The 25,289-nt window shown below is 40.3% G+C and overlaps 1 protein-coding gene across 1 annotated transcript in view; it reads left to right on the plus strand.

Moving 5' to 3' along the window:
* Positions 1-6,412: 6,412 nt before the first annotated feature.
* Positions 6,413-25,289, plus strand: part of VSNL1 (visinin like 1) — a 256,316-nt gene continuing 237,439 nt past the window's right edge. The window contains exon 1 of the mRNA XM_089671095.1: positions 6,413-6,708. The gene's annotated coding sequence lies outside the window, so the exon portion shown is untranslated. The remainder of the gene's footprint in view (positions 6,709-25,289) is intronic.

Here is a 25,289-nt window from a genome sequence, read left to right on the forward strand (position 1 = left end):
AACAATGCCACTATCAGCTGCGCCCTGCACAAAGATTTTCCAGCTCGCGGGACCAAAATCTATGTGCCAGCAGCCTGAGAGCAATTGTTACTGGGTCAGGTTAATTACACAATTAACCCTTCACACTGCCACCACCACCTTTTTATAGAGAAGGAGGAAACTCACAAATCTTAGCAGTAACACCATGATGTTCGTATAAGCGTCTGTAATACACACTGTCACCACAGACAGATATATTCAGAGGATTATTACAGTACATACAATAGCACTCTTCAGAGACAGGGATTCTTTAGTTTGCATTAAAAGCTTTAGAGACAGTTCAACACTTTTCAGAAAATAGGATTTATTACTAAAAAGGTCAAAATGGTGCAATTAAAATATTTACAGAAAAAGATGTAACAAAGATATAAAGAGAGCAATAAAACAACAGAGAAATAAAAGAAAGAAATTCAGAAGGCAGAATACTTGCAAAAGTCCTTGGTTTGAGCAGAGTCCAATCGTCCGAACAAAAGGCTGCTTTGGCTCTCAAGTCTCTTAGACGGTTCCTGATCGATGTTAAAGGAGAGCTCATTTTTCTCCAGGCTGTCAGTCTTTTTCTATCTTCTCAAAGGGGTGTCTCCTGAGAACTAATGGCCAATCATCCTATTTGGGGATGGGTGTTAGGCAGTAACCAAGGTTATGACCAAACACCTTACAATTTCATACTAACCTTCAATAGGTACAGGTAGCATCCTAGCAACTGGCCGATTAATATTTAGAATTATATTCCAAATGTAAAGTTATCAAACATAGCATATTCTTGTCACTCTGGATAAAAGAAATTGCTTTCTACTCTCTTGTAGAGATGTAAGGTCTCATGTGACTCATATTAAAATGACCTATCCGAATATATACTTCATATTAATGTGCCCAGTTCCTGCTGAAGTTTATAAATTTGTATGAAAAATTACTCATGTGGAATGTACGTTTTATGGTACACTCTAACTCAACCTGGCCTAATAGGTCATGACTGACTGAGTTATTGTTTTACGATCGGGCAGAGGAAAGTGGTTTTCAAGCAGACCCCCTGGAACCAGACTAATTAGTGGTTTACAGCCATGGAGCTCATCTAGTTGTGTTTTCTTTAGGATAAGAGGCCCTTTTGACTTCCGTTCACTTATAGCCTCACATTCCATTCAAAAGGGAGGAGGGAGGACAGGAGAGACAACATGGCTGCAACCTAACAAGATGGCTGTCATGTACAGCATCCATGCCTCTATTGCGCACAATCGTCACAGTTCTCACCCAAAATTTGACGGTACATTGCCCCGTCCATCGTCCCCTTGATGCGGTGCAGTTGTCCTGTCCCCTTAGCAGAAAAACACCCCCAAAGCAGAATGCTTCCACCACCATGTTTGACAGTTGGGATGGTGTTCTTGGGCTCATTGGCAGCATTCCTCCTCCTCCAAACACGGCGAGTTGAGTTGATGCCAAAGAGCTCGATTTTGGTCTCATCTGACCCCAACACTTTCAACCAGTCCTCCTCTGCATCATTCAGATGTTCAGTGGCAAACGTCAGACGGGCCTGGACATGTGCTTTCTTGAGCAGAGGGACCTTGCGGGCACTGCAGGATTTCAATCCTTGTCGGCGTAGTGTGTTACCAATTGTTTTCTTGGTGACTGTGGTCCCAGCTGCCTGGAGATCATTGACAAGATCCTCACATGTAGTTCTGGGATGATTCCTCAGTGTTACTGTTCTCATGATCATTGACACTCTACGAAAGTGAGATCTTGCATTGTGCACCAGACCTAGGGAGACTGACAGTTGTTTTGTGTTTCTTCCATTTGCGAATGATTGCACCAACTGTTGTCACCTTCTCACCAAGCTGTTTGGAGATAGTTTGGTAGTCCAGTCCAGCCTTGTGTAGGTCTACAATCTTGTCCCTGACTTCCTTGGACAGCTTTTGGTCTTTGCCATGGTGGAGAGTTTGGAATCTGATTGTTTGATTGCTCCAGTGGACAGGTGTCTTTTATACAAAATTAGACTAGCAGCACTCCCTTTAAGAGACTGCTTCTAATCTCAGCTTGATACCTGTATGAAAGACACCTGGTAGCCAGAAATCTTGCTGAATGATAGGGGATCAAATATTTATTTCCCTCAGGAACATGCAAATCAGTGCATAATTTATTAGACATGCATTTGTTTTGAATTTTGTGTTGCTATTCTGTCTCTCCGTGTTACAATACACCTACCATTCAATTTTTAGACTGATCATTTCTTTGTGATTGGGCAAACATTCAAAATCAGCAGGGGATCAAATACTTATTTCCTTCACTGTATCCACAGTTAGTATACTGCATTCAGAGTTGCTTAAACACCTCCTCTGTACACAGCTATGACAACATTCGAATTGGTTGATTACCCATGGCTGGTTTATGCATGGCCAAAACTCCACAAAAACATTGACCCTGGATGCACACAGGCTGCATCCAGGGTTGATATTTGCATGTAACCACTCCACTGAGTGGCTCCATGCTAAAAGCAGAGGCGTTTGCTACTGAATTGCAGAGTACAAATCTGAGAGCCACCATGTGTCCAAGCAGTGTTAACAACTGCCAGCAAGAATCTACTAATTCTTGCCAGCGCCCACCCCAGCCACACATATTTCACATATTTGAATATAGTCTTAAGCTGGTGATAGAATAAAATTCGGCCAGGGAACGGATGGATTTCAATCTATCTATGGCTGTTCCTTCTCGACAGAAATTGATCCAATGATCAACGTCTGTCTAATGGTAATGTCGCAAATTTTTAATTTGATGAGTAGCTACAGCTAATTGGCTGCTGCGCTGATCAGTGTATTCTCCCCACTATAAATTGTGTTGTGACAGCTAGGAGGATTCTTCCATCCACCTTGTTTGTGTGGATAGAAGAATAGAGTCTTTTTTCAATAAAACAAATTACCCATCTATGGGTAGCCTTAAGCTGGCCATAGATTTATCGAAATATGGCCAGTTCAGCAGGTACTGACTGAATTTTGTTATTTCATTGCATCTATGGCAGTTCATGAGATATATAAATATATTATATAACTTTTTTAATTCAATTTTTTAAACCTTTTTTAAAATGTTTTTCTTTTTTCACTATTTTTTTTTTTACATACTTTAACCGGAGTAGTTCAGTGTAACCATAGTGACACTGTACTACTCTGGGGTGCTGATCAGGGATTTTGTTTTTACACTGGTATTGCTCATACAGCGATGATCACTGTATAAGCAATAGATTTAGCTGTCATGAATGGGTTAACATCTATGAGCAGCTTGCATCTGGTTGCAATCTGTGATTGACTACAGCTAATCACATGGTACAGGTAACTAGGTAACATGTGATTGCTGTGGGCCAATCACAGATCACATTGTATACATTGATATCGCTATGACCCGTTTACCAACAATTGTAATCAGAGGAGTGGTGCTGCATTCCCTTCACCTGGAACAGGCTGAATGATATACATATACATGATTCAGCCTATCCATGCTGCCTGCCCACAGTTAATGTACTATGGGTTGGTGGGAAGTTGTTAAAGGAGAAGTTCTTTTGGCTGTACTCCTCCTGGAGATCACAGGAGTGCAGTTTGTTCCACACTCCTGTGACCCATTTTTTGTCTCATTCAGTCCAGGCTCTGAAAAGATTCCAACCATATGGTCAGGATCCACCCCGAAACCCGGACTGTCGCTTGTCTTAGCCTCTCAGCGAGCCACTGACTGCCTGAGCCAGCTGCACAACCCAGTGCTCCATCGAGTGCTGGCAGGGCAGAGCAGAGTGCAGGTGATTGCCAATCACAGCCCTCTGCTCAGAGCAGAGGGAAGAACTGAGTGATCTGCAGTGTTTGATTGCTCAGCTCTCAGAGCAGAGCTGACGGGGAACAGATGCAGCATCCACCTATGTGAGTATAAATCTTTATTTTTTTTTCAAAAGCCATACTTCTCTTTTAAGAGTTGGCAAGCTGCAACATATTATGTTTAGGTATAGACATGCTTCGGGGAGGATTTACTAAAGGCAATTAGACTGTGCACTTTACAAGTGCAGTTGCACTCATTTTCCCCAGAGGTTAAAGTAGTTGTAAAGGCTAAAGGTTTTTTACCTTCATGCATTCTATGCATGAAGGTGAAAAACCTTCTGTGTGCAGCAGTGCCCCCAGCCCCCTCAATACTTACCTGAGTCTCATCGCGATCCAGCAATGTGAATGACAGCCTCAGCTGTCCCGGGTCTCTGCCTCCTCATTGGCTAAGACAGCAAGCAGCCAATGAGGAGAGAGATGGGTGGGGCCAAGCCACAGCTCCATGAGTGAATGGACACACGGAGCAGCAGGTGCCCCCATAGCAAGCTGCTTGCTGTGGGGGCACCTGACAGGAGGGAGGAGCCAGGAGAGCCTGCGGGGGACCCGAGAAGTGGAGGATCCAGGGGCGGACTGACAACTCATGGGGCCCCCGGGCAATAGGGGATCATGGGGACCCTGTGTCCTTGCCCAAACTCAAAAAAGCCTATGAAAAAAGTACCAGGGGCATCTCATGGGGCCCCCTACTGACCCCGGGCCCTTGGGCAGTGCCCGAGTTTCCAAATGGTCGGTCCGCCCCTGGGAGAATCTAGGCTGTATAGACATGTTTGTTATTTTACAAAAAAAAAACTGAACCTTTAGAATCGCTATAAAACTAGTATACACTATTAGAAATTCGGACAAACGATCACATTTTTGTTGTGTTTTTCCTATGTGGACAACAAGAATGAAAAAAATAGTCCAAAAATTCTCGAATGACAGAGGATAACTTCATACATATGCAGCTACGGTCAATGTCTAGTCTACGGTCAAACTTTGTTTCTGATCATGCACAGACTTGCTCATTTGATTTATATAGGATGCACGTCACCTTTTAATAGTTCTGTCATACCTGTGATGTCATTTTAATGCTTCAATAAAGATACCAAGGAGTGCAGCAATATTCTAGATTTGTGCAAGTTACTATAGCATTAGCACTGATCACTGTATTAGTGTCACTGCTGATGTCAGTATCATTTAGTCAGTTCCCCCTCAGCATCAGTTAGTGTTAGATTGTCCTCCGTACTATCACAGTCCCACTATAAGTCTCTGATCATCTCCATTACTAGTATATATATATAAAAAATCCAGTATATATCCCATCAATTGCAGATGCTATAACTTTGACATAGGCCAATCAAAATACCCTTTTGGGGATTTTTTTTCTTTTTTTTTTTACCAAAGACATTTAGCAAAATACATTTTGGACTAAATTTGTAAAGAAATAAAAATATTTTACTGGATATATTTTATAGCAGAAAGTAAAAAATGTTGTTCCTTTTTCCAATTATTTGATCTTTATTCGTTTATATATTAAACAATTCAACATCCAGTGTGATCAAATACCACCCTAAAAATATTTGTGTGAAAAAAAGATATAAATTGCATATGAGTAAAGTGATGCATGACCGTGCAATTGGCAGGTAATGTAATGCAGTGCTGAAGAGCAAAAAAAAAAAATGGCCTGGTTATGAAGGGGGTAAAACCTTTGGGAGCTTAAGTGGTCATTAGTGTCACTGTTGATGTCAGTGTCATTTAGTCAGTTCCCACTCAGCGTCAGTTAGTGTTAGATCGTCCGCCGTACTATCACAGCCCCACAGTCTCTGATCGTCTCCATTACTAGAATATAGAAAAAAAAAATCCAGTACATATCCCATCATTTGCAGATGCTATAACTTTCACATAGGCCAATCAAAATACCCTTTTGGGGATTTTTTTTTTTTTTTTACCAAAGACATTTAGAATACATTTTGGACTAAATTTGTGAAGAAATTAAATGTTTTTATTGGATATATTTTAAAGCAGAGAGTAAGAAATATTGCTCCTTTTTCCAAATGGTCGATCTTTATTTGTTTATATATTAAAAAACCCAGAGTGATCAAATACTACCCTAAAAATATTTGTGTGAAAAAAATAATATAAATTGCATAAGGGTTAAGTGATGCATGACTATGCAATTGCCAGGTAATGTAGCACAGTGCTGAAGAGCAATAAAAAACATTTGGAAGCTGAAGTAGTTAAAATAAATAAAAAAAACCCCACTGAAAACATCTTTGCTTTGAATAGAAAACAAAAATCCAGGTGTGTGGCGAGCAGTAGTAACAATGTCACTAGTCATCCTGGATGACGATACAAAGAATCCTGTGTTCAGAGGAGACAGCAGCCCAGCAGCATGCAAATCACTTCCACCAGCAACATTGTAGCAATTTCTGGGGAAATCAGGTGTCACCGGAGCCGAGGCATGGGTTGGGGGTCTTGGTGTCGGGGAGGAGGGGGGATGGATGGAGGGAGGAAGGGCAGGATGAAGGTGTGGAAGGAGCAGGGAGAGGAGAAGAGAGGAGAGGAGGAGAGAGGAGGATCAGGCTGCTGCTGCTGCTGCTGCCTGTGCCGCTGTGCTCCGCGCCTGCGCTCTTCGCCGAGCCTTGATTTTGTCCGGGATTCCCAATTCTGCCGCACAGAGCGGAGCTTGTACTGCTGGCGCTGACACCGGGCGCCGTCCACGAGGGAATTACAGCAAGCACGGCCGGGATCACCCCCCTGACTTGCACACCTACCCCTGCTAACCCCCTCCCAGGCGGTCAGTGGGGTCTCCATTGTGTTGTCATCAGGTGAATCCGCAGCGCCGTAGACTGTAAGTGTCAATCATCTGTATGGAATGTATATGTCACATTGCGGGGGGGCTGCATGCCGACTAGCTGCAGAAAAAACAAAAGATCATTGGGATGTATTCTCTCCCGGTTTCCATGTAAGGGGCTTACAGAGATCAGGGTGCCAGCGGTGCAATCTCATTTGCTCACATATGTTCAGTTCTGATGCAGTGCAAAGCCAGATTGCCCGATACTAAGGCTCCCCTGTGTGCCATGGCAGACCCTGCTAAGGGTGGGGGGTGGTATATACAGGGCTCATTCAATGGACCTGTCACACCATGGCTCCCTTATTCATGCAGCATTTTTATTACTACAGCATAGAGATGATCTGCTGCCTCTGAGCTTTGCACCACTGGAAATACAGGATTCTCCCAATATTGTTCTCCTATGGTAAACATTCCATTGGAATAATCAATGCAGGAGCTGTTATTCTATGGGCTTTCATAATGCAGTGGTAAAAAAAAAAACTAAGTATGCAGTATGGACACACCAGGATTATGTCTATGGGGTCTTTTTTCTATTACCATAAACAGCTTCATGATTTGCCTTCATTGATTTGGATGTAAATAGCATCAGAAAGCCAGGAGCACATTAAGCAGCAGCAGCATGCAGTTGTACAGTTCTCTAGTATACCATTGGACCTGCATGCTATGTGCAAATGAATCATTGTATGACCGGACCTGTCATGTGTGCTACACTAGTGTCTGTGCATGTGTGTCAGCCCAAGGTCATACTAGTATTAACCCTGCACCGTCCAAATGAGCCTGCAAAAGCACAGAGTGCAATCTGCATTTAATACGACATATGATATCTAGAAATATATATATATATATATATATATATATATATTGTATATGTATATATATAAACATAAATGTTATACATATATATAAAATCATAAATTATATATATATATATATATATACTGTGTGTTTGTGTGCGTGTATATATATATATATATATATATTTGTCTGTTTTAATTTATATATATATATATATATATATATATATAATGTATGACGTTGTCCATTTGTGATCACTCTTTTGTATGCAGATTTTTCTATATTAAAAGTTCTTTTATGTGCAGCAATCCATTTTCCTTTTATATATATTTCTTGATATATATACATATATATGTATATATATATATATATATATAAATATATATATCTATCTCAATCATAATATTTATGTATATATATTTATATATATATATATATATATATATATATATATATATATATCATAATATTTAGATATTATGTACCATCCATGGCACAGGGCAGGGAGTAGTCAGATACAATGTTTAAAGCATAATATATATATATATATATATATATATATGATATAATATATATAATGCTTTAAACATTTTATCTGACTACTCCCTGCCCTGTGCCATGGATGGTACATAATATCTACATATTGGCTTGCCAGAAATCTCTTATTACTAGGTTTTTTTTTATTGATATCATTATGAAGATCTTGTTGCAATTCTTTTCTCCTTTTATTGTTTTTTTCTCTCTTTTGTTTTTTTTATAATTATCTTCTGGACATTATGAGATCATTAGGTATCTTAATATCCCAACAGAGAATAAAAGAGCCATATGGCACCGTTGTTGTTACAGAACAAGCAAGGGTACACACAAACCGAATTGAATTCTGGCCTTTTATCATTTCTGGATGACATCCGTTCCTGCTTGATTTGTATGCTTTAATTCTTTCCCGCATTGTTCTGCAGTTTTTTTTATTTAGTGTTATGCCTTTTGAAGGATTTAGGTCTCATTCGATGAAATCCATAAATCGCAGGCAATCTGGTTAACCTGTAAATCATGGAGGCTGGAATAGTTCTGCAGCTTCGATCACATTAGTGCCTATCTTGTGTTTATCTGGCTCCGCAGAGACTAGATAGTGATCTGCTGTTGTCTTGGAAGGAAATGTGGCGGGTAAATGACCTCTGGAACGTTTTTTTGAGGTTATTTTGCTAGAAGGACCTTGTCGTTTTGCCTGTGAAGATTGAGCTACATGTAGGCAAGCCTAATTGTGTAAGCTCATTGGTGCCCCGTCTCCCCCTTCTCTGCAGGTTGGCCAGCGCTGCAGTATCCCCCCACTCTTCTATGCAGTTAGATGTACATTATAGAATCCTTGTTCGGTCCCTGGCGTTCTAGAATGACACAACTTATTTCTTATGACTTGTTCCTTAAGAACCCCAAGCATCTAATTTATTGTATGTTTGCAACATTTGCCTTGTTTCAAAAAGATGCTGAAGTTATTGCATCATAGTCTTTGAGATAAAATGGGAAACTGGACAAAGCAGACCGAATCAGAGACTCTTGCAGATACTTGTAATACTGAAAACCATTTATCCAGTATTGACTTAATTTAGCAATATGTAAGGCAGGAAACAATGGAACTCTATTTGTTATCTAAACCAAGAAAATAAGCTGAATCAGTGTGTATTGGCATGCATATAGATTTTTGGAGCACGAAGAAAAAGACGCCTACAGAATAGATGGTACATAATATCTATATATAGGCTTGCCAGCAATCTGTTATTATTAGGGATCTTTCATTATCATTGTGCTCCGTGAAGATCATGTTGTCCCATAACCCGCAGCTAATTAAAAACTTCAACCATGGAGTCTGCATAGGACATCTATATAGACTGCTGATAATTAACATAAGTTTCTGTTTAAGTCAATGACCCACCAAACACTCACCCCGTTCCTTAGTCTGAATTAGTCATGGCGCTAATCTCAGCTATGTATAACAGCCATATTATATTCATGGCTTTGTTTTGGGAAAATCTGACAGCAGAATATTCATGGTGTAGACCCATGGAGGGTGAGAACTAGTGTCTGGGTGCCTTTGGGCTATAGACATAAAACACTGGCCAGTTCTCTCTGAAATCATTGCTGAAATCCTCTGAGCCATGCTTCAGAAATCAAGGTAAACATAGCTGGTGCATTTGCTTTAACATGACCATCAACCTGTACTTACAAAGACAATGGATTGCTACATTGGACAGGAAATTGGTTTAAATCGTATTATACCTGCGTTTTCCTCCTTTTCTTCTAGGCTGTGACATGTATTAAGGTAGTAGATTTTATCCGCAGTGTGTTTTTTTTTTTTTTTTAAAGCATATGTCTTGTAAGATTAGAAGACTATAGTGTTGCTTGTTTTGGCAAAACAAATAGAGTTTCTGCTTCTAGCAACATAACAGAACAAACTACGGTGCAACGAAAGCAAAATGTTGTTTAAAACTTCTAAATAAAATGAATGCATTTGCTTTATCCTTAATAATTAAAGCTGAACTCCGGGCACAAAAATGCTCACTTAAATATAGTCTTTATTAGCCACAAAGAATATAAATCCACTTTGTGTGCACCGTATGCTTTTGCAAACCCAGATATTACCGTGAAAATGGCAGTGATGTCATCACTGTGCTGTACATAGCTTGTGCCGAAAGCAGAGCTGTGGGAGGGACCCAGCAGGCCCATCTCGCTACATCAAAATATACTCATAAAGTGACACAGCACAAATAATAAAAGATGTGAAAAAATATATAAAAGTCCAACAAGCAAAAGTCCCAAATTAAAGTCCAGTGTCCCAAAAATTTGTGACAAAAAATATAACTCTAACACAAACTTAATAAATTTTCCAGCGTGCTCACATCATCAGTGAAAAATCATTTGTTCCACATCCATCTCACTACAGGCTGCCTGCAGAAAACTACAAGAGGGGCGGAGACAAGACCAGTCACCCTGTATAAGGAGAGAATGCAGCAATGACTGGTCTTTATTACAGGAAGCTTTTGTGCAGAGGCAATGTTTACACTGGATTACTGCACAGATCTGAAAGAAGTACACAAAGTAAACCAAGATCTATAGAAGAATACACATACTTCTTGTATTTAGACAATATTTGCTTATCCAAAGACATGCTGGTAGGTTGATTGGATCCTGTCTAAACTGGCCCTAGTATGTGTATGTATGAATGTAAGTTAGGGACCTTAGATTGTACACCCCTTGAGGGTTAGGGACTGATGTGAATGTACAATATATACATGTAAAGCGCTGCATAAATTGGCGGCGCTATATAAGTACCTGAAATAATAATAATAAATATCCAGAATTCAACTTTGGTGCTTCTTTCTTTGTAGTGGCAGATCAGCTAATCTGTAGTCCAGGTCCTAAAAAACCTAATAAATGTTGCATCTTTGCCCGTTGCCTCCACCGCTTCATGCTGGGATATACCACAGCTTGCATTGAGAAGAATAAGCTATTATTTCATCTAGGGAGCTGATTTTTCTAGATCTACTCAGCTTGTAGCAGTGACACCACACTGGTCTTTTGTTTTTGTTTTTTTGTCGTTTTTTTTATTAGTACTTCCACATGTGCCTGAGCTGTTAAAGGTATAGGGACCTCACATATAACACAGTCCTATTTTTAAAAAAAAGTGTTACAGCCTCAGCTTGTAAGTTACAGACACATTACTTTTTCCATTTGGCTGTTCACTATACAATTAATGATTTTTAAAAACAATGCAACTTTTAATGCATTTAAAGTGGCTGTAAACCTCAGGCATGAAATATGAACAAAGCATATCCCTCTACAGTGTGTATGTGTGTCAACTAAGAGCACTAAGTGTCATTTCTGTCTGCTCACTTCTGAGAAGTTTTCCTGACACCAATAGAAAAATGGTGACGAAGGAGGGACCTCCAGCAGATTGACAGCCTCAGCTTTGTTCCTGTGTGCTGTACAGAGGAGGTGTGTCTAGGGGTGTATTTACGACAAGGCAAACAAGGCATTTGCCTAGGGTGGCATTTTTCAGTGGAGCAGCAGCATTTTTCAGGGGGGCAACGCCACCCCCCAAAAGAAGGGATGGAAGAAGGGACACACACAGCATGGGGACCAGGTGGGATCTGAGAGAGGCTGCAGGCTGCTTGATGGTGTATGCAGAGCCTGACTCTTGCTCCCGAGGATGTCCGGAGCTGTGAAGGTGAGTGTCTTCTCTCTTGTCGGGATGGGAGGGGTTGCCAGTGTATGGGGGGCGGTGGTAGTAGAAGGCTCTCTCGGGTAGGGCTGGGGTGTTGTTGGTCAATGTCAAGCTCTCTTTGTGGGGGAGGGGGGTGTTGGTCTGTATCAGGGTCTCTCTGTGGGGGAGGAGCCGGTTTTTGTGTTGCCTAGGTTAGCACGAAACCTAAATACACCACTGGGTGTGTCCCTTCCCTCCAATCGGCTCTTGGAGCTTTCCTCACTGAGCTTTGCAAAGTGTGATTTCAGCTCTCTGCCCCTTTTTTTTCTGAACTCTCAGACAAGCTTTCAAAATTTTGCACTTTGAATGGATGTAGAGAAGAGAAGACTGCAGATAAACAAGTACAACTTATGTAGGAGGATTTGTTTAATTTCAGTCATTTCACTGGGTATATGTAAAGGTTTACAACCATATTAACTGATGCAGCCTCCAGCTTCTTTTCCAGGGAGCATGCTTTCCAAATGTTCTCAGGACTACATGCCCCATTATTCCTAGTGCTGCCACACATGGAATGATGGAACTGGCTTCCTTGTTTCCATTCCTCTCGGCTACCTGTTCATGTCCAGTTCTGGCAGCCCCTGGATGTAAATTGTGAGAGCTCTGGCAGGTCTCCATAGAAAGCTGTAAGCCAAGGAGCCACCCTTAAAACGGAAATTTCAGACAGCTATCAGGGCCATATTCTTTCCAAGAAATGGGCTGTTGTTTTTCCGAAGGTGGACATAAGTCATGTTATACGGCCAGTTTAATTTCAATAATTTTTATTGAAGTTTTAGTAACAAGACATTGTAGGTAAATACGGTTCAGTTAGAAATAATGTAGTACAGGAAAGTAAACAAAACAATATTTTCCCCACCATTTGGCTGGGGGTATAAGTAGAATAAGTGGTGTTGGCATGAGAGGTATGCTCAGTATAATCTGAACCATGTAAGGTTGTAGAAAAGATCTATAGAAGGGGGGGGAATAAGGAGTAGGGAAATAGGGGAGGTGGGAAAGAGGAGAGGGAAGGGTAAGTGCACCGGTCTAGGCAGATGGGTCAAGGTATTTTATAGTGAATTTATCAGACTTTTACGGAGCAGTTTGGGTTTTGTAACCATCGAGACCAATGGAGGTTAAATGTGTGATAGGTAGAATTGTTTAGGGCAGATCTTTTTTCCATATCGCATTGGAAGTTAAGATCTGTTATCAGTGAAGTAAGAGAAGGGGATTTAGTAGTGTTCCATAATTTAGTTATGTTTATTTTAGCTGTCGATAATGTGTGGATAATAATGGTACGGGAGTCTCGAGGGAAATCGTTGATTCCAATATGGAGGAGTGCTAGAGCAGCGTTTGGGGTTATTGGAGTTTTAGATAATGTTGAGAGCATTTGGAAGATGCTATTCCAGAAGGATTTGAGTGATTTGTATGTCCATAGTGTATGGAGCGTTGATCCTATTTCTCCGCATTGTCTCCAACAGTGTTGTGGATAATATAGTGAAAGTTTATCGGGTGTTAAGTACCATTGATGTAGTATTTTTAGGTACGATTCCCAATGAGAACTACATGGGGAGGCTCTATAGGTGATGTATACGGCCAGTTTAGATGTGCGTGAAGGTATGCAGAGCTAATGTTAAATTCTTTTTCTTTGGCCACGTCATTTCGGCAAAATATAGAAACCTCTATAGCTTTCACAAAAATAAAAGCTGAAATATTTTGCCTTATCTTTCTCCTTTTTTCAAACTTTACATTATAGGTGACCAAGCAAAGCAAGTTGCATGCTGGGAAAAGTATGCAGTGCTATTAAGGCTCACAGAATGAAACTGAGCATGCTTGATGTCTGGATTGCTCTGGTGTATAGGTCGGAATATTTGTATCTGCATAGATGAAGATAACAACATACAAATGTGTAAATGTGACCAATTAATACAAATTTTAAAAAAAACTGTATCCAAGCTTTGGACATTCACATATTTACTTATTCCTAAAGCGGAACTGCACTGCATCTGAACACCAGAAACCAAAATCACTGTTTGATTCATTTTTAATATACACAGCAAACTGCCCCATCCATCCATGTATCCATGCTTTATTTTGTTGAGAAATTAGTTTGAGAAAAACCCTTCTAGCTTTTCTGTCCGTGGCCATCTTGAGTAAGGGCAGATGATTCATGTTGCATTTATTTCCTGGAATCTATCTGCCCTTATCTCAGACATGCAGGCAGGAAGGTGTTCTTGGCTGAGTAACCCCCTTTTTCCCACCTGAAGACTTCTGGGATGTATGACATAATTTGCCTAGGCCCGGAAACCATGAAGTAACTGAAGAAATGTAAAAAAAAAAAAAAGTTTAAACAAGTAAATATGATACTTTTCGATGTATTCACTAATGAGATCAGCATTACAAATAGTCACCCACTTGACATGTATGTTTCCTATTTTTCATTATACAGGCGTACCTCGGTTTACGAACGCCTCAGTTAACGTCATTTTCGGTTTACGAATGAAAATCCATTGAAAATAATGGCTCGGTTTACGCATTTTTTTCGCAATACGAACAGATTAATTGGTTTTCAAAGCATTTGCAAATTTTTTTTAATCATGTACCTGTACAGTAGTATGCCTTTAAAGTGCACTTTATAAAGAGTTTTGAACAGATAAGACTTTTTTTAATTTTTTTCTGACCTCCAGAATGGATTAATTGGTTTTCAATGAGTTTATGATTTTTTTTAATCATGTCCCTGTACAGTGTTTATGCCTTTAAAGTGCACTTTATAAAGAGTTTTGAATGGATAAGACTTTTGTTTTACTTTTTCTGACCTCTGGAACGGATTAATTGGTTTTCAATGCATTTACAATTTTTTTAATCATGTCCCTGTACAGTACTATGCCTTTAAAATGCACTTTATAAAGAGTTTTGAACAGATAAGACTTTTTTGACTTCTTCAAAACAGATTAATTGGTTTTAAATGCATTTACAATTTTTTTTTAATCATGTACCTGTACAGTATTTATGCCTTTAAAGTGCACTTTATACAGAGTTTTGAACAGATAAGACTTTTTTTTACTTTTTTCTGACCTCCGGAACGGATTAATTGGTTTTCAATGCATTTACAATTTAATTTTTAATCATGTCCCTGTACAGTATTTATGCCTTTAAAGTGCACTTTATAAAGAGTTTTGAACAGATAGGAGACTTTTTTTTTTGTACTTTTTTCTGACCTCCGGAACGGATTAATTGGTTTTTAATGCATTCCTATGGGAAACCACGTTTTGGTTTACAAATTTTTCAAAATACATAAAGTCCCGCAGAACACATTAAATTCGTAAACTGAGGTACCGCTGTAGATCCCATCAATATGTTATATGATATAGGCTCCATGCATACTAGTTTAAAAAAAAAAAGTCAGTTTGTTTGGCAGAAAAAAAGTTGAAATATAGCATTTTTGTACACAGTTCAGGTGAGTTTAGGAGAATTTAGCATTTTTTTCTGCCAGAAAGCTCCCATCAAAAGCACAAACCAGAAGGTTTTTTTTTTTCCTGCCTCCAAACCTTGAAAAAATTGTCAGTGTTGGCTGAGAGAGAGAAGTACCGTTTTAACAAGTGGCAAATTGGCCTTAAAACCAGCCCCTATGTTTCTTTGTAGCTGTACACACGGTGTCAAAATTCATCCTTAAAGTGATTGTAAAGGATTTTTTTTCTAGTTATACGTAACTGCTCTGTGCAATGGTATTGCAAAAAGTGGTCTCTTACCTCCTCTTCTGGAGACCCCCACCAGCCCTCTCCCCTCCTTAGGCTACTTTCACATTGAGGAGTTTTTGAAACGTTTTTGCATTAAAAAAAGCGCCTGAAAAGTTCCAGAAAAATGCTTCCCTTTGTATGTGAATGTATATCTATGCATGTTTTCACACTGAGGATTTGCGCTTGCGGTGCGGTGTAAAAACTCCTGCTTGCAGCATCTTTGGGCCATGTTTGGTGACTCTAAAATGCCTCTTCCCATTGAAATGAATGGAAAACACCTAAAAACGCAGCAAAAATGCCTCTGAGAAGCATTTTTTTCTGCAGTTTTTAAGTCACGTGTCCTTTAAAAAATGCTCAGAAAGCGCAGCAAAAGTGCAGTAAAGACGTCTATGCTTTTTTGCTGTGTTTTTGCAACGGATCAGTATGAAAGTGGCCTTAATCCAGGTGCCCCTCAGCAAGCTGCATGCTAAGGAAACACCTGTGTGGGTCCCAAACTGGGCTGTATGCGTCTGTAGACACACAAAGTGCTGGTAAGCCATGCCCCTGCTCTTTGCTCACAGTTTTGACTGACAGCAGCAGGAGCCTATATCTCCCACTACTGCCTGTGTCTCCTGTGAGATGAGGAAGAGAGGAGAGCCGTGTTGCAGCCAGGACAAAACTGGATTGGTGAGAGGAGTCAGAGAAATGTTTAGGAACATTATAAGTGTATGGGGGGGGGGGAAAACAGGTAGTGTGGCGTTTTTACCTTAATGCATAGAATATATTAAGGTAAAAAAAGTTTAGACTTTGAAAACACGTTAAAAGATAAAAGTATGGCTTTAGAAAATAATACAGATTTTTATTCACCTAGATGGATGCTGCATCGATCTGATGCTGCATCTGTTCTCTGCTGGCTCAGCACTAAGAACTGAGCGATCAAACAGTGCTGATCACTCATTTCCCCCCTCCGCTCTCAGCCAATAGTGGTCACCAGCATTCTGCTCTGCTCACTGGAGCGCTGGACTGTGGGGGGGGCAGGAGGGGCTGGCTCAGGCTGAAAACGGGTCACAGGAGTGCAGAATGAACTGCACTCTTGTGATTCCCAGGAGGAGTATAGCCAAAATAGCTTTGGCTATACTGCTCCTTTAAAGTGTTACTAAACCCACAACAGTAAAATTAGTCTGTATATGCAGGAAAGCATGCTTGTTATACTTGTGATCCTGACTTCTCTGATCTTCCCCTTCTTCCAGTGCCCCCCTCTTATCTCTTGACTAGACATATCATGTGGAGTCACTCTGCACATGTTCAGTTTGGTGTGTATTGCTAGAGAGGTTTTGTTTTTTTTTCTTGGGAGAGTGCATATAATCAGCATAGGGCCAATTGGCACTGTCCAGACAGAGGTCAGGGGTCCTGCATCCTCTAGTGCAGAAAACTCCTCCTGCAAGCTTTAACCAGTGCTCCGCTGAACACTGATAGAAGTCACAAGACTGCTCTAACTGCTGATGAGAAAAGGTATTTAAAAGTTTATATTTACTAAAATATTTGCACTTCCGTGTTCTGCGTACTGTGGGAGACCAGACAGAGTGAATGCAGGGTCCTGGGTTTAGTAACATTTTAAAGTTTACAAGCAAAGTCTGGCCCCATCACTATGCTCCACTTTATCCTGTACACCTACTCTGTATTTAGCGATTAAAAGGCTGGGAGACTGCCAAGTCACTTCTGGGAGGAAATGGGGCAAGATAAGCTAGGAAAAAAAATAAACGTACTCTAAAGCAGGGGTGTCGAACTCCATTCTATTGTGGGCTGTATGAGCATTACGGTTGCCCTCAAAGGTTGTATCTGTAACACTAGATGTCCAAAGCACCCCACCCCCCCTTACATCAGTTGTCAAGAATTCCACACCCTCTCTAACATCACCGTGCACCCTCTTTGGGGGCAGAGCTGGAAGGCAGAAAGTGCAGGGTCTGGAGGAGGACCAGAGGAGGAGTGGAGTCAGTTTCCAGAGTATGCTGAATGCTGAGACCAGGGGAGACGGAGACAAGGGGTACCTGCAGGAGAGGTGTAAGGGCCACATAAAATGTCCTGGGGGGGCGGATTCAGCCCGCGTTTCTTGTGTTTGACACCTGTGCTCTAAAGTGTCTGCAGCTATAGAAGTCAGTGAGGGTTGGGCATAAAATGAATTTTCTTCTTCAAGATGAACTTTACCCAGTCTTCAAAAAAAGTAAAAGTCAGTAGCTAAAAGTACTGTAGCTGCTGATTTAAAAACAAAACAAAACAAAACATTTTTACGAGCACAAGAAGTCCAACACTGCCTTCCTAGATCCCAAATACTTAACTGCTGTTTTCATTCCCATGACGCCCTCTTGGATTCTGGAGCTGACGTTGACTTCCTGATCACTGTCCTGAAGCCTCCTGAGATGTGTGACATAAATCCCAGGAGGCTTCAGGCAGGGGGTGGTCAGAACAAGCACAATGTCATTCTGGCCTAGGTAAGGAATGAGGGAGTGGGAGCAAGCACCTGCTGATATAGGTGATTGCTACCCCCAAAAAAAGAAGAAATTCTAAATGTAAAAGCTGGAAGAGTCAGGATTATGTAATGTGTAAAATGCAAGAGTAGTTTGCTTTAAGAATATATGGTCATTTAAACGTCCACTGCTTGACCACAGTATACTCTGGACATGTGTACCCTGGTGTCAGAATGGATGAACACCTGTGCATACTGTATGTGCAGGGTTATGCCTTTCCCCACCAGCCAATCAAGACAGCTGAAGACCCACCACCTGGAAGAAGCCAAGAAGAAGTTGGACAGAGGAGGTGAGTATCTGCAGAATTTAGTTCCACTTTAAATCCTATAACAAAAACTAATAGTATTGCAGCTCACTAGTCCTTGGATGTGGTGGCTGCATTAGTCTTCTTTTTTTATACTTTTCTTTATTTTATCCTGGTGATCCTGTCATCAACTCACTTCCAGTCCTAGGATAACAACCATACTGAGCAACACTGTTACATAGTTGCATAGTTAGTCTGGCTGAAAAAAGACAAAAGTCCATCCAGTTCAACCATTAAAAAAAAAAAAAAGTTATAATCCTACACCCACAGTTGATCCAGAGGAAGGCCAAAAAGTCACCTTAGGATAGAGTGTATTAGATTAACATCACACTGTGTTAGGACTACATAACGCCTCCCTTCCACAAGATTTCTGCCTGGATGAACAGTTTTTGGGTTTTTTTGCACTTGTCCTACAGATAACATAAAATGCTTTCAATGGTAAAACAGACTAAAAGACAGAAAATAAGAGAAACGTATTGTTAAAGTTTACTTCCACTTTAATGCCTCCGCTTCCTCTTACACAAGCTTTTAGTAATAAGACCTGATGATGTGTGCTCTGCAAGTTAATGTGATGTCCTATGGGCACCGTCTCAGTCTTTTGCTGTTCAGCTATGATTTTACTTTGAATGAACCATATTTTGTTAGTTAGCTGACACTCTCCTTATTAAAAAGTTGAGCAGTGTTGTAATTGTGTGCCGGCTGCTATTGTATTGAAATAAAGTGACAGTATGACAATGGCAGGGGAAGGAAATTTACAGTATGTTGAATAGATGGCACTTTTTATATTTTGCCATTAACAAATTCTCTGTAGAAATCATATGTCTGATGTAATGTGAATTCAGAATTTGTTTTTATTTCAATTACAGTTAGACTGCTGTTGTAAAAGCACCCCTTCCAATTGAGTAGAAAAGAAAATATGCAGGTGTTAAAAGTAGGCAAGCAGTCCCTAAATATGGCAAGACAGGCAAACAGAAACTAAATATGGCAAGGCAGGCAAGCAGTCTCTAAATATGGCAAGGCAGGCAAGCAGTCCGTAAATATGGCAAGGCAGGCAAGCAGTCCCTAAATATGGCAAGGCAGGCAAGCAGTCCATAAATATAGCAAGGCAGGCAAGCAGTCCCTAAATATGGCAAGGCAGGCAAGCAGTCCGTAAATATAGCAAGGCAGGCAAGCAGTCCCTAAATATGGCAAGGCAGTTAAGCAGTCCGTAAATATGGCAAGGCAGGCAAGCAGTCTATAAATATGGCAAGGCAGGCAAGCAGAAACTAAATATGGCAAGGCAGGCAAGCAGTCTCTAAATATGACAAGGCAGGCAAACAGTCCGTAAATATAGCAAGGCAGGCAAGCAGCCCCTAAATATGGCAAGGCAGGCAAGCAGTCTGTAAATATGGCAAGGCAGGCAAGCAGTCCGTAAATATAGCAAGGCAGGCAAGCAGTCTATAAATATGGCAAGCAGAAACAAAATATGGGAAGGCAGGCAAGCAGTCTCTAAATATGGCAAGGCAGGCAAGCAGTCCGTAAATATAGCAAGGCAGGCAAGCAGTCTATAAATATGGCAAGGCAGGCAAGCAGAAACAAAATATGGGAAGGCAGGCAAGCAGTCTCTAAATATGGCAAGGCAGGCAAGCAGTCCGTAAATATGGTAAATCAGGCAAGCAGTCCCTAAATATGGCAAGGCAGGCAAGCAGTCTGTAAATATGGCAAGGCAGGCAAGCAGTCCCTAAATATAGCAAGACAGGCAAGCAGTCACTAAATATGGCAAGGCAGGCAAGCAGTCCATAAATATAGCAAGGCAGGCAAGCAGTCCGTAAATATAGCAAGGCAGGCAAGCAGTCACTCAATATGGCAAGGCAGGCAAGCAGTCCGTAAATATAGCAAGACAGGCAAGCAGTCACTAAATATGGCAAGGCAGGCAAGCAGTCCATAAATATAGCAAGGCAGGCAAGCAGTCCCTAAATATGGCAAGGCAGGCAAGCAGTCCGTAAATATAGCAAGGCAGGCAAGCAGTCCGTAAATATGGCAAGGCAGGCAAGCAGTCCATAAATATAGCAAGGCAGGCAAGCAGTCCGTAAATATGGCAAGGCAGGCAAGCAGTCCGTAAATATAGCAAGGCAGGCATGCAGTCCCTAAATATGGCAAGGCAGGCAAGCAGTCTATAAATATGGCAAGGCAGGCAAGCAGAAACAAAATATGGCAAGGCAGGCAAGCAGTCCGTAAATATGGCAAGGCAGGCAAGCAGTCTGTAAATATGGCAAGGCAGGCAAGCAGTCTATAAATATGTCAAGGCAGGCAAGCAGAAACGAAATATGGCAAGGCAGGTAAGCAGTCATAAATATGGCAAGGCAGGCAAGCAGTCCCTAAATATGGCAAGGCAGGCAAGCATTCTGTAAATATGGCAAGGCAGGCAAGCAGTCTATAAATATGTCAAGGCAGGCAAGCAGAAACTAAATATGGCAAGGCAGGCAAGCAGTCATAAATATGGCAAGGCAGGCAAGCAGTCCGTAAATATGGTAAATCAGGCAAGCAGTCCCTAAATATGGCCAGGCAGTCAAGCAGTCACTAAATATGGCAAGGCAGGCAAGCAGTCACTAAATATGGCAAGGCATGCAAGCAGTCCCTAAATATGGCAAGGCAGGCAAGCAATCACAAGGGGACATATTTTTAAAGCAGTGAATGTGATATTCACCAAACATTCACTGCATCAATCGATGTATCTTAAAACACATGCACCATGATGATACACCTACAGTAAATGGTAGGTGAAGGTATTTTTCCGTCTTTCCCCACACTGTTCAGTCCCTGAGTACATTATCTTCTTCCTGTTTGCTGGTGAACACCAAGCCTGTTCATAGCAGTAGGAATGAATAATTAATGTGCTGAATGACACAGGCCCTATATATTATAGAGCACGAATATCACTGTCTGCTCTCTGCTAGACATTGCTGTGTTTACTCCACTGCATAAAATCTAGGTTACGGTGTGGAGCCCACTGTGTCATACAATGTGTTCTCTGCATAACACTGAAGAAAATGCTTCCTGATTGGAAGAGAGATCGGGCACATGACTGACAGGTCATGTGACTAGTCTCTCCTAAATAAGTACAGTTCCAGGTTGTACCCCATACAGCATTGGCCAGTGTATGAATAGAGCTTGTAGTGACAGCAACAGAATGCGCTCTACAATACCACAGAAGAAGACGAGTCACCACCACTGAAAATAGATCAAGAATAAGTGTGGTTTGATTAGTACTGCAGCACATTGTTCACTGTATCCTCTAAGGCCCCAAGTACACGGGACACTTCTGAACGATGGAAACTGACTGCTGGAAAACAGAGATTAAAAAACGTCTGTTTAGCTGCGTTTGTATACCGCATTTATGCGCGTTAATGAGCATTTGCGGTTTAGAAGCATTTTTTTAAGATAACCTCAGGAGACCTTCCAAAATGCCCAGAAAGCACTGAAAAACAGTAAAAAAATTAACTATTTCAGACATTTTGAGAGAAATAGAGAGAGCAGACTGTAAACTCAACTGCCTATAAATGACAATGTGTACATGGACACATAGGAAAACATTAGGGAGAGTTCAGGGGCTGCTGAAAAAACACAGAAAAGCTCCTAAATGTGAGTTTATCAGCTGCAGTGTACATGAGCCTTAAGAATATGAAATGTCCCCCAGGAGGCCACTTATGTCTGGTATTGGGTGTGCCACAGAACATGCAAATATCCTTGTGGATCAATACCTTAGGCCACATGAAACAAACTTGCCCTCCTATGTAAAGGATACCATATGTCTGCTAAAAGTTGGGGGGCTTGGTATCACCCCAGGATCATACGTAGTCACTAAAAATGAAAGCTCTTTACTCCAGCATTCCACATAACTTTGGGGTGTAAACTGTAAATTTGTAAGAAAGGGGACATCAATATTGACCACATAATATATTTGTGTGGGAGCTCCTGGATCATATACTGTCATGCAGTTTTTTAATTTGAGTCACTCCCGTTACCTCTAGGTGTAGGTTGTGATGGTGATTTATTGTGCCTCATCATATGCCAACCAGTTCCTGGGAGGATGGGAATGCAAATTGTTTGCCAACAAGTCCCTCTACCTGAGCCATATATTGTGTATAATTACAAAAACATGGAGTGACACCTTGAAAATTCTGCTTCTTTGTGTATTTCTAAATGTCCTTCAAAATTACATGAAAATTTTATATTTTTTATGGGACTGTAAATATCAAATTTGCATCTCGGTTTTTTTTTTTTTGCTACTATGCTACTGTGCTGTGAAAAGTTTGTGTGGTGACCTAAAACTGCAGAAATTCAACTCTACACAGCCACAGCTGAATGGTTCAAAGGATGGCCACACCTCCTCCTTGCTCATTCAGTAAATATGTTAGTAACTGGATTTTCAAGGCGTAGAAGCAGCTAGCAAGTACACAGCTAGTGGGGGGCTTTTTATTAGCAAGCCCAATATGCTGTACAAACACTGCATTGTCGCTTGCTTGGACCGGTGGGGCGTCCTAACAACCAATCATGTTCTTGGCCCAGAATTCACAGGAGGATAGCTCCCGGCCATGTTGTAAGTATGTAAGTGTGGACTTTGATGTAAGTAAAGGACTCTGATGGAGACCGTAATATAAGGGTGGACTCTGATGGGGACTGTAATGTAAGGGTGGACACGTAAAACTTGTTAATTCTGTTCAATTTTATTAGTTTCTTTATAAAACTGATTTTTTTTTTGGGCCCTCGAGTATTCGTAAAAAATACAACGCGGGTCTCATACTGAGAGGTTTGGAGACCCTTGCTTGACAAAATATTGGGAGACAATACAGTTACGATATTACGCAAGACAAGAATGTTAGGGGGGTCCTGCTTTAGAGACCTTACAGTGTAAAGGGAGGGCAAGTGATAGCAAAGGTGGCAACTGTGAGGGCATCAGTTGTTCCAGAAACTTAGGTTGTTAGGGGGAGGTGGGATAGGCTTCCCTGAAGAGATGAGTTTTTAGGTAAGGCTCCATTCACATCTGAGCGTAGCGTTTTTCACACATATTTTACTGTGAATTTTGAAAGTTTTTGCGCATTTTTAGCTGTTCTTGAACTTTGGCATTTGTTTATTAGCCAATAGAGAAAAATATCATCTGTTGCATCATTTGTTGCTAGGTTTTTTTCTTCAGCTTTTCAATCAGCTTTTATTTCTTTTTTTATTATTGTTATTAATATAATATTTTATTATTATTAATGTATTCATTATTTTATTAATTTATTATGTATTTATTATTTTTTGTTAGGGTGATGATGATAATAATAATAATTAAAAAATTAATAAATAAATGTTAAACTTATACACAAGTAAATAAAAATAATCATAAATAAATGCTATGTAATAAATAATAATTAACCCCCTAACCTTAACCCCTTAACCCTTAAAAAAATATATTAAACAAATTATTATTAATGTTATTATTTACTTTTGTATTATTATTATTATTATTATTATCAATAATAATAATAATAATAAGAACAATAAATTAATAAATACATTTAAAATACACAAATAAATAAAAATAATCACAAATAAATACTTGTAATAATAAATTAATAATAAATAACCCATAACCTTAACCCCCTAAAACCTAAAAAAAGTTATAAAATATTAATAACAATATTTTTTAATATTAGTATTAGTGTTATTAATGTATTTTTGGGGGTGTTTATTTTTTATTAATATTATTATTATTGATGATAATAATAATATCTAATTTTTTTAAGGTAACGGTTGTTATTTATGTATTTATTATTTATATGTCATGATTTTTTATTTATATGTGTATTTATTTTATTTATTTTACATTTATTTAGTCATATACTGTTACTTTTTTAAAACATATTTTCATTTGAGCAGAAAATCGTGCAAAATGTGCGTTAAAATGTGCAATAAGCACGCAATAACGTGCCAATCACATGTTTCTATGAGAATAAAAATGCAAGAAAAACATGCAAATCTGCTCAATTTGAGCTACAAAAGACGCTCCAAAACTTTTTGGAGCTTCGGGTGTTCTACTTTAGGCGACTTGGAGTGGAGATGTGAACCATCTCCATAGAGTAATATTGATTTTTTTCCCCCTGAGTATTTTAGAGCTTCCAGCTTCGTGCTACAAGATGCTCAGGTGTGAATGGGGCCTAAAGGTGGACAGAGTAGGAGATAGCCATACAGGTTTGAGCGGCTAACTGCATTTATAAGCGTTTGCGTTTGAAATTTTTTTTAACTCTTCCATTTCCAGATGCTGTCCAGAGCCTTTTTTCATCATGAAAAATGCATGCAAAGTGTTTTCCTGGTACACAAATGGACCTGGTACACCATACTTTGAGGTTTTGCATGAAAGAAAATATGTCAGACACTGCTGCAATAATTTCTGCACAGAAATGAGCTGGAACACATCTAATCTGTATCAGCTAATCTCAACAAATACTGCCTTCTCTGCTTCTGCTCTCTCTATTTCTCTCAAAATGTCTGAAATAGTTCATTTTTTACTGTTTTTCACTGCATTCTGGGCATTTTGGAAGGTCTCCTGAGGTTATTTTTAACCTCTTCATGCCGGCCGCATGCAAATGTGCGGCCTCCCGGCGTCTGGGCCTTGACTTCGAGCGGCTGCACATTTGCGTGCATTTAATAAAAACATATGTGCTGAGAGCGCGCGCCCTACGCGCTCCCAGCACACATGTCCTGTACTCACAGGAAGGTCCCGATCTCCTCTTTCGATTGGGACCTTTCCCGATCAAGTGACGGCGAATCACGGCGGTCACATGACCTTAAAACCCCACCCTGCCTCTCGGCATCTGAAACCCTTAAAGGGACGGGAGGCGCCGGCGCTAAGGGGTTAGAAAATGCTTCTAAATGTAAACGCTCATAAACACACATAAACGCAGTATGCAAAGCGGCTAAACAGACGTTTGTTAACCTTCATTTTCCAGCAGTCAGTTTCCATCGCTCAGAAGTGTCCCGTGTACATG

This window comes from Staurois parvus, unplaced genomic scaffold, assembly GCF_062004578.1.
Source record: "Staurois parvus isolate SC_StPar_1 unplaced genomic scaffold, SC_StPar_1.0 ptg000098l, whole genome shotgun sequence".
Taxonomy (NCBI): Eukaryota; Metazoa; Chordata; class Amphibia; order Anura; family Ranidae; genus Staurois; species Staurois parvus.